Below are 16611 nucleotides of genomic sequence, written 5' to 3'. Positions count from 1 at the left end.
AAGTTCTCAGGGCATGTTCCCATGTGGGGGGAACTGAAAAATTACCTGTAGCACCTGAAACAGAAGGACTGCAGCAGGCTTCCTTTGGGCATTGAGGAACAGCAGAGCAGCACACAATGCAACAACACTGTAACAATCCAGGTATTGTCCAGCAAGGGCTGTAGGGACAAGATGAGCAAGGAACCTTTTCCCCTTACACCATGCTGGGCCAGAGACAGGCACCCAGTGAGTGCCTTGCACCCATCTCCTCTCAGAGAGCCTTGTCAGCTCACAGTGGAGCAGTGGAGGGCAGGCTGTCCACCTGTGCAATGGGTGACACGGTGACACTGCCTGTGTTTGAAAGCACGGCGAGTCTGACTCGCAGAGGAGAGCTCATCACAGGGCTGGGTGTCGCAGTCAGTCCAGCAGCCTCCCCACGCTCAGCTGTCCCTCGGGTGCGTCTCTGTGTGCATCCTCGGGGATGATGCAGCAGCATCTGCCTCCCCCTCGTGGCACACACAAAGAGCATCCCGCTGGCACGGCTCCCTGGGCAGCCTGGTCCTCTGCCAAAGGCCACCTGATCACACCAGCGCTGCTAGAAACTGGGCAGACTGCAAAAACCTGTGCTTGCACGGGGACCATTCCCTGTGGCTCACAGCCTGTGGGGTGTGGTGGCCTGGAGAAGTGCAGTGGAGTTGCCACACTTGCAATGATGATGCTTTAACACAGCACAGTCCTCTATTAATGGCTTCCTATGGGTCTAATTCATTAAAATAATTTGACATGCAGGGCCTTTATTATAAGGCTCCTGTCCCAGAATAAATAAAAGAGAGCTTCAGGTTAAAAGAGTAGAGCTTCAGGGAGCAAGGCTCTGCACAGGGAAATCCCACCAGAAGTCCATCAAGAGACCTGGGGCAGTGACCATGGGCCCAGCCATCGGGGCAGAGGGAATTTCTCATCATTCCAGGCTTCACACAGGACACCTGCACAGCCTGCAGGAAGCTGCTGATTGCTATGAAACCTTTGGGACTTCTGTCAATTTGTAGCAAAGCTTTCTGCTTATTAAGCACAGAAACAAGACAGGGAAAGAGAAGACTGGAGATGTGTAAATTCCTCCAATGCCATTGCTAGGAAATAACTCTACACAGGAATTGTTAGAGGGACTACTGCTGGGTGGAGATGGCTGATTAACCAAAGGTGGGTTTGAGTATCCTTTTTCCTCAGATCTCATTTCCAAGTTATTCTATTTGCCCACTTGCTGAAAAGCAACACAGTTGTCCCTTTGTCCCTTGCTCATGGTGGTGTCTGTGTTCTTCTTAGAGACTGCAGTCACTCAAAAGAAAAGGAACATTAAAGAGCTTCTGGAATGCATCTGTATTCTAGTGCTGGCCTTACTGGATTTAAAATGAAAGGAGCTTTTTAACCTGTAGCTACCCTGTACTGCTGGCACTCTGCTTCTCCAGCTCCACAGAGCTGCTTTCATGGCTGCTTAGACAACATCTTCACAGTGTTTTCATAAGTCAGAGAAAGCACTTTTAAATTACCTCCATGCTTTCCAACACCTAGGCAGTGATTTATAATGAGATCCAGAAATTAAATCACTCTAAGGACCTTCCAATTAAGGGCTTCAGAATAGGAAGTTTCAGAAATACATTTTCTCTTTCATTGAGGAAATGACCACTGTTACAGAGAAACCTAGGAGAGCCCATCACACCTGTCCTTGCATTCTTTCATCTACAGATTCCCCTGTAATGTGAAGGCAAACATGTTCCCAAGGGTTCGGGATTTTCATGTAGGTGATGTCCCTCAAAGAGACAAAGACACCTTCTCCAAAAGACACCCAAAATAAAATCTGAGAGAAATATATATTTTATTGTAAACACAGTTCCTTTCAGGCACACAATGGCTAAAGGCCTCCCAGAAGAGATCTGCATTTCATCTAGTCTGTCAGACAGCTTTCCTAATGCAAGAACATAATTCCATATCTGGGAACAAACCACTTCCATTTTTTATTTGATAACTTCCTTCTGCCTTTAACCAGGATGAAAATTAAGCACAGGAGTAATTACAGTCACACACAATTACTCTCATAATTACTAACACATAGGCAGAGGAACCAATCCATTGTTTATTAAAACCAAGGCAAAGAAGGCTGTGTTCATTTCAGCAGAATCAGAACAGTTGAGGTGTCATGTTTGGACAGCAAGTCTCAAAATTACAAAAGAAATAAGCCTACTGCTTCTTTTTTGTCAGTTCTGAAATGATCTCCAAAATTAGTTTATGGACAACAAATCAGCATGGATATTATGCAAGATTCTACTTTAGCTGCTTCTACAGAAAAGGTTGACATTTCCTCTCTAATACATTCACCACAGACAGAAGATTCACTGGTGTTTGGGGTTGCATGGACTGCTGAGACCAAGAAAATCTTAGCTCAAGGATCCAGTAAATCCTAGGGAGGGTCTTGAGGTTTATAAGCAATTTGTCCAACTTGCTATCACATGCCAGGAATAGAAAGGAAAAAAGTCTGAAATAGCAACACTGCTCCTTGGGATTCATAAAACCTCTGCCCACCTCCATGACTGGGAGATGTGGGTGAACGAGCACAGGCAGAAAGAAGATGTAAGCAAGGCACCGCCCCCTCCAAATCCACCATTTCCACAGCCTGTCCCCACCAATGTGTCACTCTGCAGGTTCCACACAGTCAGAGCTTGTAAGCCCCTGCTCAGGAGAGGCTCCCCTCCCAAAAAAGAGCAATGAAGCCCCTGAAGGGCATCTCCCATCACCAGCCAGGCTGCTAAAGCCACCCCCAACCATGGCATTTGGCTGCTTTTCACCTGCACAGCGACAGCAGGGACCCAACGAGATGCATCTCCTGCCTTCCTTCATTTTGAGGATAAAATTTTGGTGGGAATGAAGTCTTAGCAAAACCTGGCACAAAATCCTGCCCCTAATGAGGCAATGGGAGTTTTGCCATCATCCTGCACTGGAGGGTTGCCAGGATCTCATTTCCACTGCCTCACTCCAAGCACAGTGAAATCTGTGGGAGCCCTCCTGCTTATTCCAGTGTGTACAACCCAGAGTCCCTAACAATTTGCTTTGTAATAAATGCCTGGTGGTGGCACGTTTGAGTTCACCTCTGAACAGCACACCATAAATTGCAGAACTTCTGTTCTTCTAGCAAATTTCTCCAAGGCTGTTTAAAGAAGGTTCTCTGATTTTCTTTATTGTTGCAATTTTCAGAACAGAGCCTAATAAACACTATATTTAAAATTAATATTTGGTTTTCACAATAGGAAAAACTGACAAACAATAACACTTCTTCAGCACCTTTGCTTAAGACAAATGAGAACAATTTTTTTCTGTTTTCATCCAGGTCACTACAACACATTAAACTTATTTTATTGGCTGAGTCAAATTCTAGAAAGGGTTTATTATTTAGAGTGTTTTCAAAATTTGTTATTATTTGAATATTTAATATAGTCCAAATATTCTTTTTTGTGACCTGTGCTACTTTCTTGCTGCCTTCAGTGTAAGTTCACTAACAATTTTATTACTCAGAAATTGGGCATTTATAGATTCTGCAAGCTTAATGCATCGAAGTCCTGACTCAGAAAATCTCTAAGTAAACAGTTTCAAGCAAACTCTTATGTTTTAAATGTAGATTTGAAGAGTTCTTATAGATAACATTATTTTCTTACTGAGCTCTTTATGAGACGAAATCTTACTCTAGATATCAAAGAATCTTCTGTGAAAACCACAGTAAGTGCCCATATTTCACCTCACTGTTTTGGTTTCTGAGTGAAAACTGAAAAAAGTGGAGATAATAGATAGGCAAAAGCCTGTTGACACCTGTAGTGCTGCCTAGAGAAGCCCTAACAGGAAGAAACCCCAGTCGTATTTTAAGCAGTTCTATGATTAAATATGCAAAGCAGACATTCTCATCAATTCAGTAATGAACAGCAAAATGGATGATAAGAGAGCATAGACACCAGCCTATTTTTCTATTACTCCAGCTTTTCTTTTTAAAACAGATAGAACAGACCAACTGATTAAAATCCCTTTAATTTCCTCTTCTTTTAATGTCAATTAAACTTCTCTAACATGAAGGGAACATAGGGAAAGGCACAAAGCAACAATGCAATACTAATTACCTAGCAAGGGAACAAGATGATAATGATTAACCATGAAATTTTTTATCTAGAATAAAAGGATTTTGAACTAAGGAGAATTTTGATTGGCCTCTGTGTGTGTAGCTTATTGATACAGACTGAAGGAGACCTGCCCCAGCCACCCTGGGTGCAGAGATGCTGTTGTGGCACTGTTGCACAATTCTAGGTTTTTACAAAACAGAATTGCTATTTTCTGGTTGGTTGTGCATTTGATCTGCATAATCACCCCACAGCTATGCAAAGCTCCATGCTCTGAGCAGCTGACAGCAACATTTAATCCAAGGTCAGTGATTGCCTTTAATTATTTTTATTTTTTTTCCAATCAGGAATACACTCTGCATAGTTCTGTGCTCTCCCTGCTGGAACTGATACATTTCCCCAGCTCACTTAAAACAAAATATAAATACCCCAATACAGCCCTGGGTGAATTCTCCTCACTAAATGACCAAACTGTCCAAAAGGTCCCCAGAAGCAGATGTCCACAGAAAGGAGGAAGATTTCATCCAACCTGTTTGCCCATGGTTATCCTTCCTGCCTTGTCTGCCAGCACTCCCCATTTACAGGCTTTTCAGCTGGTTCAGAGGAACTGGGGCCAGGCTGCTTGAGGCTGTGGAGCTTAGAAAAAGGGAGAGGAACCCTCCAAGATTTCCCTGTAAAATGCTCCAGAATGCAGAAAAGCATTGGAGTGGCTGCCTGCTCCAGAATTTCTGCTTCTCAAACCCACAGAGCTCTCCCTGGAGAGCCATTCTCTCCCACAGCAGCCAGGAGCCTCCCCAAAGCAAACTGAAAACATCTCACTGCCCGTTCCCCATTGCTGTGCTGCTGTACCCACCCTGCCCCTGGCAGGGCTCCGTCATGGCAGGGGACAGCAGATGGCACCTAGAGGGAGGTAAATGTATTTCCCAGCTCTGTTAGCTCCCATTTGGGTTCCCATTTGGAGTCCCAAACACAGCCAGAGATGGGTGCTGGGAGAAGCAGCTTCTCCCTTGTGCTCCACATAGAAATCATCAGGCCCCTGTGGAGGGGCACCGTGCTGGGACAGGCAGAAGGACAGAGTTTTCTCTCTTGGAGTTCATTCAAACCAGGATACACTCATTATTTCCTCAACAGGAAGCCCTTTCCAGTTATCATTACAATAATGAATGTCTCCAGGGATACATAGCTTCCTTTTTAATAATTCACCCATGAAAAGGCAAGAAAAACAGAGTGGAGAAGGCACTGAGCTCTTTTTTATTTTTGTTTCGGCCTCAGTGACTAGGAATTCATTTCATGTTTTAGGAGTCATTAGGAGCCTAAAGACTGTGGCAGCTTTTAAAAAATTGGCCAATTAAAACTGAGTTGCAGTGACGTTATTGGTGAGGCTGAGTAAAGGTGGCCCTGCATGACAATGAGCAAGTTCCCTCCCAGCCTGAGCCATGCAGGAAGCAGAAGGAGACAAACCAAGGTGCCCCTTGCAGTCCCAGCTCGTGGGGCAGTGCCCCCAGGCTGTCCCAGTGCCCCCACACTGCTCCAGCTGGCAGCATCCCAGCCCTGGGTGCTGTTTCAGGATCCACAGGGCAGCAAAAGCAGGTTCAGCTAAGACAGGAGAGCTGAGGTGGCCTGACACATCTTCCTTCTTTCTCCCAAAGCCAATGGCAGAGACAGAACAGCCATGGATATTATAAAACAACTCAAAATCTACCCAAATTTTCAGTGCTGCTGCAGAGGGACAGTGTTGACCAGCCAATAAACCTCCTGGGAGGAGCAAGCCAAGAGTCCAGGGAAACCCACGCTTCCAGGTGATGCATTTTTAAAATGCCTTCAGAGCTCTGTCCCTGCAATAAACTCTAGATTTCTCAACTTGTAAGAGAAGATCCAATCCTTTTTCACCCTCTGATTACCTGAGCCCATCCTCAATACATAACAAATACTGTCTCACTCAACTCTTCTAACCGCACGTTGCAGCACAGGCGCTTTGAAGAGGGAACCCCATGAAGAACTAAAGGAGCAGGATGTAAAACAGAACTATTTTATGTGAGGCACTAGTTTCACACACACTTTAAGCCAGCTTAAGCTGGGGCAGGCACCACAAGAGGCAGTCCTGCCCTTCCCTACGATTCCAGTTGTTTGCTCTCAGCTCCACTCCTCTGCCCCTGCTGACAAGTGTCTGTGTGGCCATGAAGGGAAAGGGATCAGGGAACTTACCTGAATGAAAACAATAAAGTTCACCAAAGAGGGCAATTATGGGATGGGAAAACGTAGCCAGGGGCACAGGGTGGGTTGAACTGGTGATCTCGGCAGTAACATGTGCTTGTACTGGCTCCAAGTGTGTGTGAAACTTCTCTCCTACGATTGAGACAATTAATGGCGTGGTTACAGAAATGCCTGCCCCTGACTGCTCCCCCTGAGAATCAGGGCAGCACTGATATTCCCTGACAGCAGCTCTCTAACAGGCAGGTTCCTGAATGGTGCCAGCCCTGTGGGGAATTCAGGGCTGGGAAAAGATGACAAAGAAGGGATCATGTCATGAAGATAATTAACTGGGCTCAGCAGAAAACTGAGCTGAAGGAGGCAGGTGAGCTTTGTCTCTACATGGATATGTAGGTTTGGGTGCATTACCTGCAGCTGGGTGGGCAGGAAAGTCTCTCCTGTGTCCCAAAAAAGGGAATTATTGTGGTGGCTGTAGCCTCTGTGCTCAGGCTGTTTGGGAGCCCACGTGCTACAGCAAGACTCTTCCACAGCACTGAGCCAGGGGTCTGTGCAAAGGAAAGATCTGCTTCCAACCAAGGCCTGGGCAGAGATATCGAGGCTTTGATGCCACAATTGGATCCTTGCAAATATGTTCCATCCACACCAGAGGGCTGCTATGCACAAAACCAGTCTGGCTATCACCCCAGGCAGCCACTGCAAGAGCCGGGGCTGTGTCCAAATGGCCATGAGGAATCTCCTTGGGTGTGTGCTGCAGAAAGAGTGCTTCTTGTCTTAATTGATGAATTAAGGTTCATTTCTCAAACAGGGCAGACCAGGCAGGAACCAAAATACTGAGTTTTCCAATGCCAATAGAGAAGAGAATGCACACTGCTAAAAACAACCAATGCAGAACTGGACCAAGGAGACAGGGCAAGGAGGGAAACTTGGTTTTATGCTGATTTCTCATCATTTTCTCTTGTTTAGCAAAACCAATATTAAGTGTTGTACTGTTACTATGCCTTCCCTTCAAATTTCAAATTACCATATTTCCAGAAGTCATGGTTCAGATTTCAGAACATGAAAATGTCAGATTGAAACAATTTAGAAAATAACTCCATCTGAACCCATGCACCTTGGATGTGAAGACTAATTTTTAAAGAAATTAAACCAGAGGCCAGAGCTTTCTGGGACTTTATGCAGCTCAAACAAACAAGGCAGTGGTAGAAAAAAATAAAGATGGAGGAAGAAAATTCCTTGAGCACAATGTTTTAGGAGTATCAGTGGTGTGATGATCCTGTAAATAATATAACTGGGTTGTTTTGTTTTTTTAATGCTCCTTCTGACCTGTCTGAAATTGAAGCAAAACATTCCAATTTATTCTCCTGTTAGTTACTTTAGAAAGCTCAGAACATATAATTACAAATATTACCAGCAAAATTGGCTGAGTGAACAGCTTAGTTACCTCAGCTTCATTTATCTTTTAATTTGTTCCAAAGAAAAAGTAGTCGCTTGATGGTTTTCATTTCAGTTAAGTCTTTTACTGTAAAGCATTAAAAAATTCTTTGATAAATATGTAAATATACCCATTTACCTAGCATATTGTAATAAGATTCAAATTAGTAGTAAAGATTATAAGAAAAGAAAGATAACTGAGTGCCTGGAAAACTTTATGCTTTGTTTTTGACAGAGTTAAACCAGTGATAACAATCCATATTTTTTGTTATTTACTTGACTATTTTGTATATTAGCAAAGACCTAACAGTAAGCCTAAGAAAAGGGAGGTAAAAACATGACCTGAATACACCCCACATTTAAAAATGCAGATAAACAACTACAGGTATTTTTCTGAAGGAACCAACACAATAAAATGCAGTGCTGCAAAGCACAACACTGTTCATATTTTTTAAAATTAATTTTAAAAAATTTAGAAAAATCAGCCTTTTCTGGGGGGTGAGACTGGCTACAGCCCAAAGCTCATTTTTTTTTTGCCTTTATTTCTTAGACTAAGATTAAATTACTAATTTTGTGGATCAAGACAATAAGAATTCTAGTAAAGACAGATATTTTCTCCAACCCAAATGCTAGACAGTAACAATGACAAATGGACACTCTGGAATGTCTCTGAGCAAGCAGTTTTATTCATGTTCCTCATTTAGAAGTCTCCACATCATCAGAGCCATTCACTGCTCCTGGCATTAAGTGACACCTGTCTCAGCAGAGGAGATGAAGATTGAGGAGGTCCAGCATGAGCAGCCCACATGTCCTTTTGGGCTGACTTTGCTGTTCCAGAGCCAAGGCACTGACAGCAGCACCAGCACCATTACTGTGCCACACTCTGTGGTTCAATAAAGGAGATTTTAATGATCCAGCTTGGCCCTCATTATACAGAGAAGGAAAGGAGGAGGAAATTCAAGAGAGAATGAACTTTTTTAAATCATGTCACTCGTGAAGTGAAATCTTTGTAATTAAACTTATTCCCCGAGTCAGGTCTGTTTGCTGTCTGTGACAGCAACTGTTGAGTGATCCCTCCCTGTCCTTATCTAGATCCACAAGACTTTTTTTTATATTTTCTCTCCCCTGTTCACCTGGGAAGGGGAGTGACAGACCAGATTTATTGGGCAGCTGGTGTACAGCCAGAGTCAGCCCACAACTCCAGGTGAGAAACCAAACTTTGGAATCCAGCAGGATCTCTAATGAGCTGCTGCCTCCCTGGGTGACCAGAACACCAATGGGGAAAAAAAGAACAAAAAACCAGGAGCCTCAGAGAAACCAGGACAAACCAGGAGTGAAAAGCCAAAAAAAAAAATCATATGGAGCTCCTAAATCATCTGTCCCATACAAAAAGAACTATTTCCCATGGACACCTTGTAACAGCTTCAATGCAGTTGGAGGTTGTTGGCAGCACAGTAATAACACTCTACCTACAGCTGCTATCCCTCATTCCCAATGACCTAAAGCAGCTTCATTTATTTCAGAATTTTCACAGAAATAAGAATAGATCCAAGCCTGCTGCAATCAATGGAAATACTTCCAAGAGCACAAGAGGGCTGTGAATCAGGCTCATATTTCACAGCAGGCACAGCCTTTGCTTTCGCAGATTCAGGAATACACTTTCTGACTGACTTACAAAACAGAGCTGCAGAGCAAACTGCAACTCTCCTAAATTACAGGCAATGAAAACTCAGCAAATAAAGAACAGAACACCCTGTTCTGTTCCAGGGTGCCACTGGGGAAGGGAAATCACCAGCACAGGGCACACCTGTGGCTCTGTCCTGTGCCCCCAGGGACACTGCAGGACTCAGCTCTCACACCCTGGCTCTGCCCGGGAGCCTGGCATGGGTGGCACACAGCTACGGGCACCTGCAGCCTCCTGGAATCTTCTGGGTTGGAAAAAACCTCCAAGATCTTTGAGTCCAACCTTCACCCAGCACCCCCATGTCCCACATCCACATGCCTTTTGAACTTCCAGGGATGGGGATTCCACCCTGGGCACCCCATTTCAGTTCCTGACCTCCCTTTCAGTGAAGAAAGTTTTCCTAATGCTGGTCTGGTGTCAAGGCTTCCCTGAGCTGTGAAAACACAGCCTCTGAAGTAAAATTCACATTAAACAGTTAATCTCTGTATAATAGTGGAAAGAATCACTTACCAAACTCTGGAATGAGGGTTGAATGCTTATAGGTGTACAAGGATTTCCCTCAGAATTTATTCTTACCACACATTGGCTGCCACACCAAATATTGTTCACTACAGAGTAACTTCCTGCTTTGTTTACAACTGAAGAACAAAAAAAAAACAAACCAAAACAAACAAACAAAAAACACCCACAAAAACTCCAACAAAATCAACAGACTCCTTCTGGTACACTGTAGACACCAACCTGTCCTGGGGAAACAACAATTCTCATCCTTCTGAAGTTTGCACAACTATAGGTATTTTCACAGGTTTTCTCTACCTTATGGTTTATTTATGTTTTACATTTAAACATACTAGTCTTCCAACCCAAGAAACACAAGAATGAACACAGCTCTTGTTTCCAAAGAAGGGAGGTTTCCAAAATCAGCACTCCGGTTGTTATTTTGGGTGCTTTTTTATTCCATTATTACACAGTAAAAATACTTCTCCTGGACTTAAATTACCTGTTTTCAGGCTCTCCAGTGTGTAGAGCTAAAGAACACAATCTCTTATTAGTATGCAGACATGTCCAATGCTTTTAAGAGAAAGATGTCTCTCATAAATTGAATTACAGCAGAATGTTTACCCAAAACAAACACACGGTATGTTTTGGCTATCAACATCTTTGTACTTACCTGAGGAAAACAATCCTTTAAAACATCAGTAATAAGCTCAATGCCTCACTGTGCAGTGACCTTATTTCCTTCCAGTCAATACAATCAACATGGGATTCTGTGTGCAAGAATAAGGCAAGGTGGGGAAGCATTTGAGCTCCAAATTTGTATGTTGGGACAGCAATCCTCCAATTTGTTGGAAATAATTCTGTGTACAACTGTGTTTTGCTTCTCAGTATGGCAAGAAATTGTTATGGCACTTTCTTATACACTCCATGCTCCTGGATATAAGACATGGATAGAATCGTTGCCTTCTCCAAAGTGCAGATGAAGCTACAGGGAAGAAAAAGTGCTGTGAAAAAAGAAATTCTTTCCACAGCCTCAGTGCCAAAGCTGGCCAGTAACTATTATCCACAGACTTTTCCAGAGGAGCGTGGTTTAAACGTTCCCTCATAAGTTGCCTTACAAAAGAAATATTTCTTTGCTTATGTCAGTGGTAAGGAAATCCCAGTCTGATGGTACCCACTAGGTGAGAAGAGTCCCCGCCTTTGTGGACTGACACAATATTGCTGAATGATTTTGAACTTAGCAGTTGAGGACTGGTGGCATCTGCAGACCACTAAAGACTTTTAGATCTCTTTGGTTTATACACATCGCCATTTTTTAAAATAATCTTTAGTTTTCAAGAGCAAATGAGCCTTTTACAACAGACTGAAAAATCCTTTGTGCAAAGAGCAAGGAGCTAGATGGAAACAGCAAGGAGGTGGAGAAATTAAGGGATCTCACCCTTTTTGCACTCTAGAAACAAGTTCTGTCACACACAGCTCTTCCCAGCTCCCTGCTGCTGTATGTGTTGTCCTCCTTCAAGCTGGGCAGACACATGGCTTGTCCAGAAATGTTCCCATCTCCACTCACAAGAATTCCCCCGGCACAAAGGGTCATGTTGAGCATTCATCCACATCAGTGAAACTCCACTGATTTCAGGTGATTGAAGGAATTTGCTCATACAACAATTTCACACCCAAGATCTATAAATAGACTGCCTGGGTGTCCTGATCAATGGCAGCCACCATCTGATCTTAATTAGGAGTGAATCTGTTAGGTCTCTAAGGTTTACCTCCTTCCCTGGGTTTGACATATGCACCATAAGGTTCATTTTCCAGCTGGGAAACCTGCTCTATAAACCCATAGCAGCTCTCCCAGGTGAAATCCTGTGCTCACAATTCCACGATATAACACAGCTAAATTACTTACATGATCAAACACTGAATATGGAGAAAGCTTCCCATTTATTTTCAGGTATGCATGACCTATTTTATCAATTTCACATTACCTTTTTCAGCAGGCATTTGAACCTGTTAACTTGCTCACCAATGTCCATAAAGAGAAGAAGAAGCTTACCCACTCTCCTTTCTAAATACTAAAACACAGGTAAACAAGCTCAGGATTGAATTTAGTCTTTATAGACTTTCATATTGCAAAGTTCTCATTGCTGATCAGATGAAAACAGGTTTATTAATCATCCCTGGCATTCTTCTTTCTGCTTACAGGGGCTAATCTCTATCCATTGACTTTACAGTACTGAAATCAAATGGCTGAAGTTGGATTTCTAGATTTCTACATCACTCCTCCTCTCATCTGCCAAATAAATCTCATCTTTGTGGTGTGAACACACTGTATGTTTCTTTAGTAAATGAAGAACAGTTACTTAAAAGAACAAATCAGTTTCAAAGTGGTCCAAGTTGCTGAAGAAGCTGTCCAGTGATATAAAATGACACTACCATCCCAAACATGTGTCCAGCTTGACACTTGGTTAGTGCTGTTCAGTGTTTGAAATTTGAAATGTTAACACAATTTCTGAACTTGAAAAAGTTTATAAAATACCAAAACTCTCTTACCACGCCCCTGTTAAAATTGGGCATTTCTCTATAGATACATGTATGAAAGAATGAACCCTTTAACATTTTTCAAAATTGTTAATTCTACACACTGGAAGGAGAAATGGGAACACTGCTCCCACCCCTTCACACACAGGGAAATGTTAAACCTTGAGCTGAATTTGTCAAACAGGCTGGAAGGGTTAGAACTTGACTAGAACCTTCTTGACTATTATATAGATATTTAGAACACTTAAGGACCTCCTATCTCAGGTGACAGAGACAAATTATCAGTTCACCCTCCTCCCCTGTCTGGCACGGAAGCAGAGTGACTGCAGCCAGCATTTGCCAGCTGAACCATGTTATTTTGCATTACTGAGGGGTTTTGTGTTCAAATGATAAACTGTGCTCAGTGACATTTTCTGTCACGCTCCTCTGCGCTAAACTGAGCTCTGAAGGAATCAGCAGCACCATTTGGAAGAGGAAAGTTGTACAGAGAACGAAGACACAAATTGCAGCTGAAAAGCTTTTTTCTCTAAGAACCTGTCTGTATCTGCAAAGCTGCAGAAAAATTGACCAAGAGCTGCTGGAACTCTCTCAGCAGCTGCCTCAGAAGAGGAGGAGCCAGGGTGCCTCACCTATAAACCACGGGGTTATGGGGTGTGGAAAGGAGGGAGAGCTGAGAGAGAAGGAAAAATACTTTGTTCTCCCTCTCGTACCAACTCCCTTCACCACATGTGCTTTTCTAACCATCTTTCAGTGATATTCATTAATTACACAGCAATGAAGTACACTCAAAGTCAGTCAGAAATCTGCAAAGCAAATAGACTGTGTGCAGCACACGGGGTGAAGGGACCAGGCTCAGCTCACCCTATTCAAACACAGAAACAGGCATTTCCAACAGCTCTATCACTGCCAGGCTGCAGCACAGCAAGGTTTTTGAGTTAAATCATTGCATAATATGATGGTAATGAGTTTCTCAGCAATCATTATGTCTCTGTCAGATGGTAATAAAATGGAGTATTTGTCTCTGCTCTTGGTGCACTCAGAGAATATGCAGATATGCCAGTCCTCATTAGATCTTGATAGAAACAAAATCCATTAGGCCAGGTGCTATACATTTTAATGAGGGAGACATGTAGAAACAAACCCGGGTCAATTATAATAAAATGGTTACACATAGCTGAAACTGATAAAAATCGAAATAGGTCCATATCAATGCACTGCTTCAGAGATGCATGGTGTTGATCTACTCATGGTAGGGGTGTACAGTGGGCTTTCAACTCAGTGACTCTATGTAATTGGTAGGTAAGGAATGATGTTTTCATGATAGGTGCTGCTTTTCAAGTGTGTATGAATATATTGTGAAAAATTATTCCTTTGGGAAAAATACTTTTAAACTCTCTTTTTTTTTTTTTCTCACAGGCAAAAAGGAGACACTTGTGAGAAAATACAAATATTATTCTGTTGATAAGTTATAATGGAAAGAGCTTGCAGTTTTATACACACCATTCATTGATCCTTAAAGGTAAGAGCTGTAACTGAAATCACAGTTGCCATTTTCAGGACTAGAGCAGTGATACCCAGACATTGATATCTTTACTCTTTTCAGCTGTACTACAAATAATTTAGCAAGTGGCCATATTTGGCCCATTGTTTCAAACCACCTCACCCACCACACCAAGCTTGCCCAGGGCTTGTCCTTCCCAAGCCAGATTTGGAAAAGAGTGGAGGATGGTTAGTTTAGTTTAACACAGGTGTGCTCACCGCAGGCAGGGGGGATGCAGGACAAGTTTCTAAACTGGCCTCAGCCCATTCATGGCACTTGCCATGTGGTCAAGAAACCCAAAATTCAACTTTGAAGAAGAGATTCAGCAGCCAGCACTGTCGTTGGCATGAGGTTTGCCTGGCCATACTCTCAGAGCTCGGGCTCAGCCCTGCAATCCAGAGAGCTGGGAGAGTGAATCCCTCCATGGTGTGCCTGAGGTCTCCCTCCTGAGCAGCAATCAGAATGTGTTTTGTCCTGAAAAGACCACATGAAAGGGTGAAATGATGCCTGATTTTTCTTTTTGTGCGAGTTACATCCTGAAAGGAAACACAAGCTCTGCTGAGAGACTGCTCCAAATGAACTCCAGATGAAATCTCCAACTGGCCCAAATTCCCTCTGACTTCACTGGGTGCTTTGAACAGGCACAAAGGAGAGTCTGATAGCTCTAAGCTGGAAAACATATTCACATATGGCTGCCCCATTTGTTCCTGACTCACTGAGAGCAATGGAATTGCTTCCATGTTATACGTGTGTGAGCAATTTTCCAGACTGCAGCCATAAAGCACTAGATAAAAATGGTTGTAGAGCCTCATATCTTTGAAAGTTGTCTGTAGAACATGATTCACATAATTCTTTCCTCCAGTTATCCATTCATGTACTTCCTTTACCGGCTTTAATCCTTCTTTGCTCCTTTTTGCCTAAAGAAAAGTTGCTTTAAATTTGTATTTCCAGCTCTTTTACCTATTATGCTTCAGAGTCACAATGTTAGAAGAAATATTTGCTCTTTCCATTTAGACTACAAATCTGTGCCTGATATCAAATGACACCAGATTTATTCCTGCCATTTTTAAAGCATCTAAATATACCCCCTTTCCTTGTAGCCATGGTGTGCTTTACTAAGAGGGCCTCCAGGTTTCTCCAGGCACACTCTGTACTGTTCCCCTAAAGGATAATGATGGGAGAAAGAATTGCAGTCAGGTGTAGATATTTCTTTGGAAATTGGTTATTTCAAATTCTCATTAAGTAATAATGATTGTTTTAGTAATAAAAATTCTCTTTTGCATAAGGGAATTTGCTGAACAGGGATTAGAAAGTCATTTTTCAAAGTTCCTACAAATAATAGTTTCAAGGAAGCACGTTTGTTTTCTGACATACAGGGATTCTTGTTTTCTACAGAGGGACAACACAGCTATTAAATCTCAGCTGTGTCAAACATGAATATGTTGCCATTTGGGTGCCCATCAACCAACCATCATATGCCAGAAAATTCTGAGAATCACAACATACATTAAACAAATTCCTGCCTGTCCTCTGAAATATTAACCTTCATTTGCTCAGTCGCAATTACAGCAGTAACAACACTCTTTCTGTGTCTCTGTCTTTAAACTTCCTAAAATTGCCAGAAAAAGACAAAAGGAAGCTTTTTGCTGCATCTGTTGAACAGGTACCCAGATCCTTGGCATAATATGAACATGAAAAAGATTATTGTGAAAAATTTCATGTTCTCTGCAGCAGAGAGCTGTGGCTGAGAAAAAAGTGAAACCACGTTTGCTGCTTGTATATTCTGTCAAATTAACAAGAGATAAACTATGGATGGGCTGCTGCCTATTAATACTGGTTTGCATTATATTCAATTTAAAATGAAATCTGGGGATTTGAACATCCCTGACTGAGATTAGATCATGTCATTGCACAATACCTGACAGCCTTGGTGGAGCTGGCGTGTAGGGGCAACCTTAGTGCAGAACTGAAAAAATCATTTCTAGCCTTCAGCAATCAGTAAATAGCCTTACAGATTTACTCAATGCTTTATTTTCTCCAGTCAACCCATATATAAATTACAAGGGCCTCTTGTCTTTTTCACTATTATTATTTATTTTAAAAGATCTTATTTTGAAGTTATCAAGAGTCCATACACACTTATTCACCAGTGTAATTGCCTGGAAACTTTTCAGCCTTTCTGGTGTGACATTTTTCACCTTGAAAGGGACATTTGCATTGAGAGTTGAAAACAATTTTAAAACTCAAGGCTGAGAACACCTAGGATTGCTATTACTCATCTTTACCAAGCACTGACAGTTTTAAACCTCCTGAGCACTGAGATAGCTCTGCAATTTCCTGGGGGAGTCAACTATTGTGCAACACCATTGTTTTCCTGTGATAGCACTTTCAAATCATTAGTCCACAGAATTCCATACATATCTGTAAACAGGTATGATTTATAGCTCTTAGGATGGAAAATCAGACTTAAAATATTACATTGTAAAAAAATGAACTAAAAAGCCCCTCTGGATTTCTGAGGAAAGTGCCTCATCACTTAACTATTTACTTTGGGACAGCTCAGATGAATAAAAACCCCA

Source organism: Motacilla alba, chromosome 14 (genome assembly GCF_015832195.1).
Source record: "Motacilla alba alba isolate MOTALB_02 chromosome 14, Motacilla_alba_V1.0_pri, whole genome shotgun sequence".
NCBI lineage: Eukaryota > Metazoa > Chordata > Aves > Passeriformes > Motacillidae > Motacilla > Motacilla alba.
The sequence above is the reverse complement of the archived record's forward strand: the minus strand, read 5'-3'. Positions refer to the sequence as shown.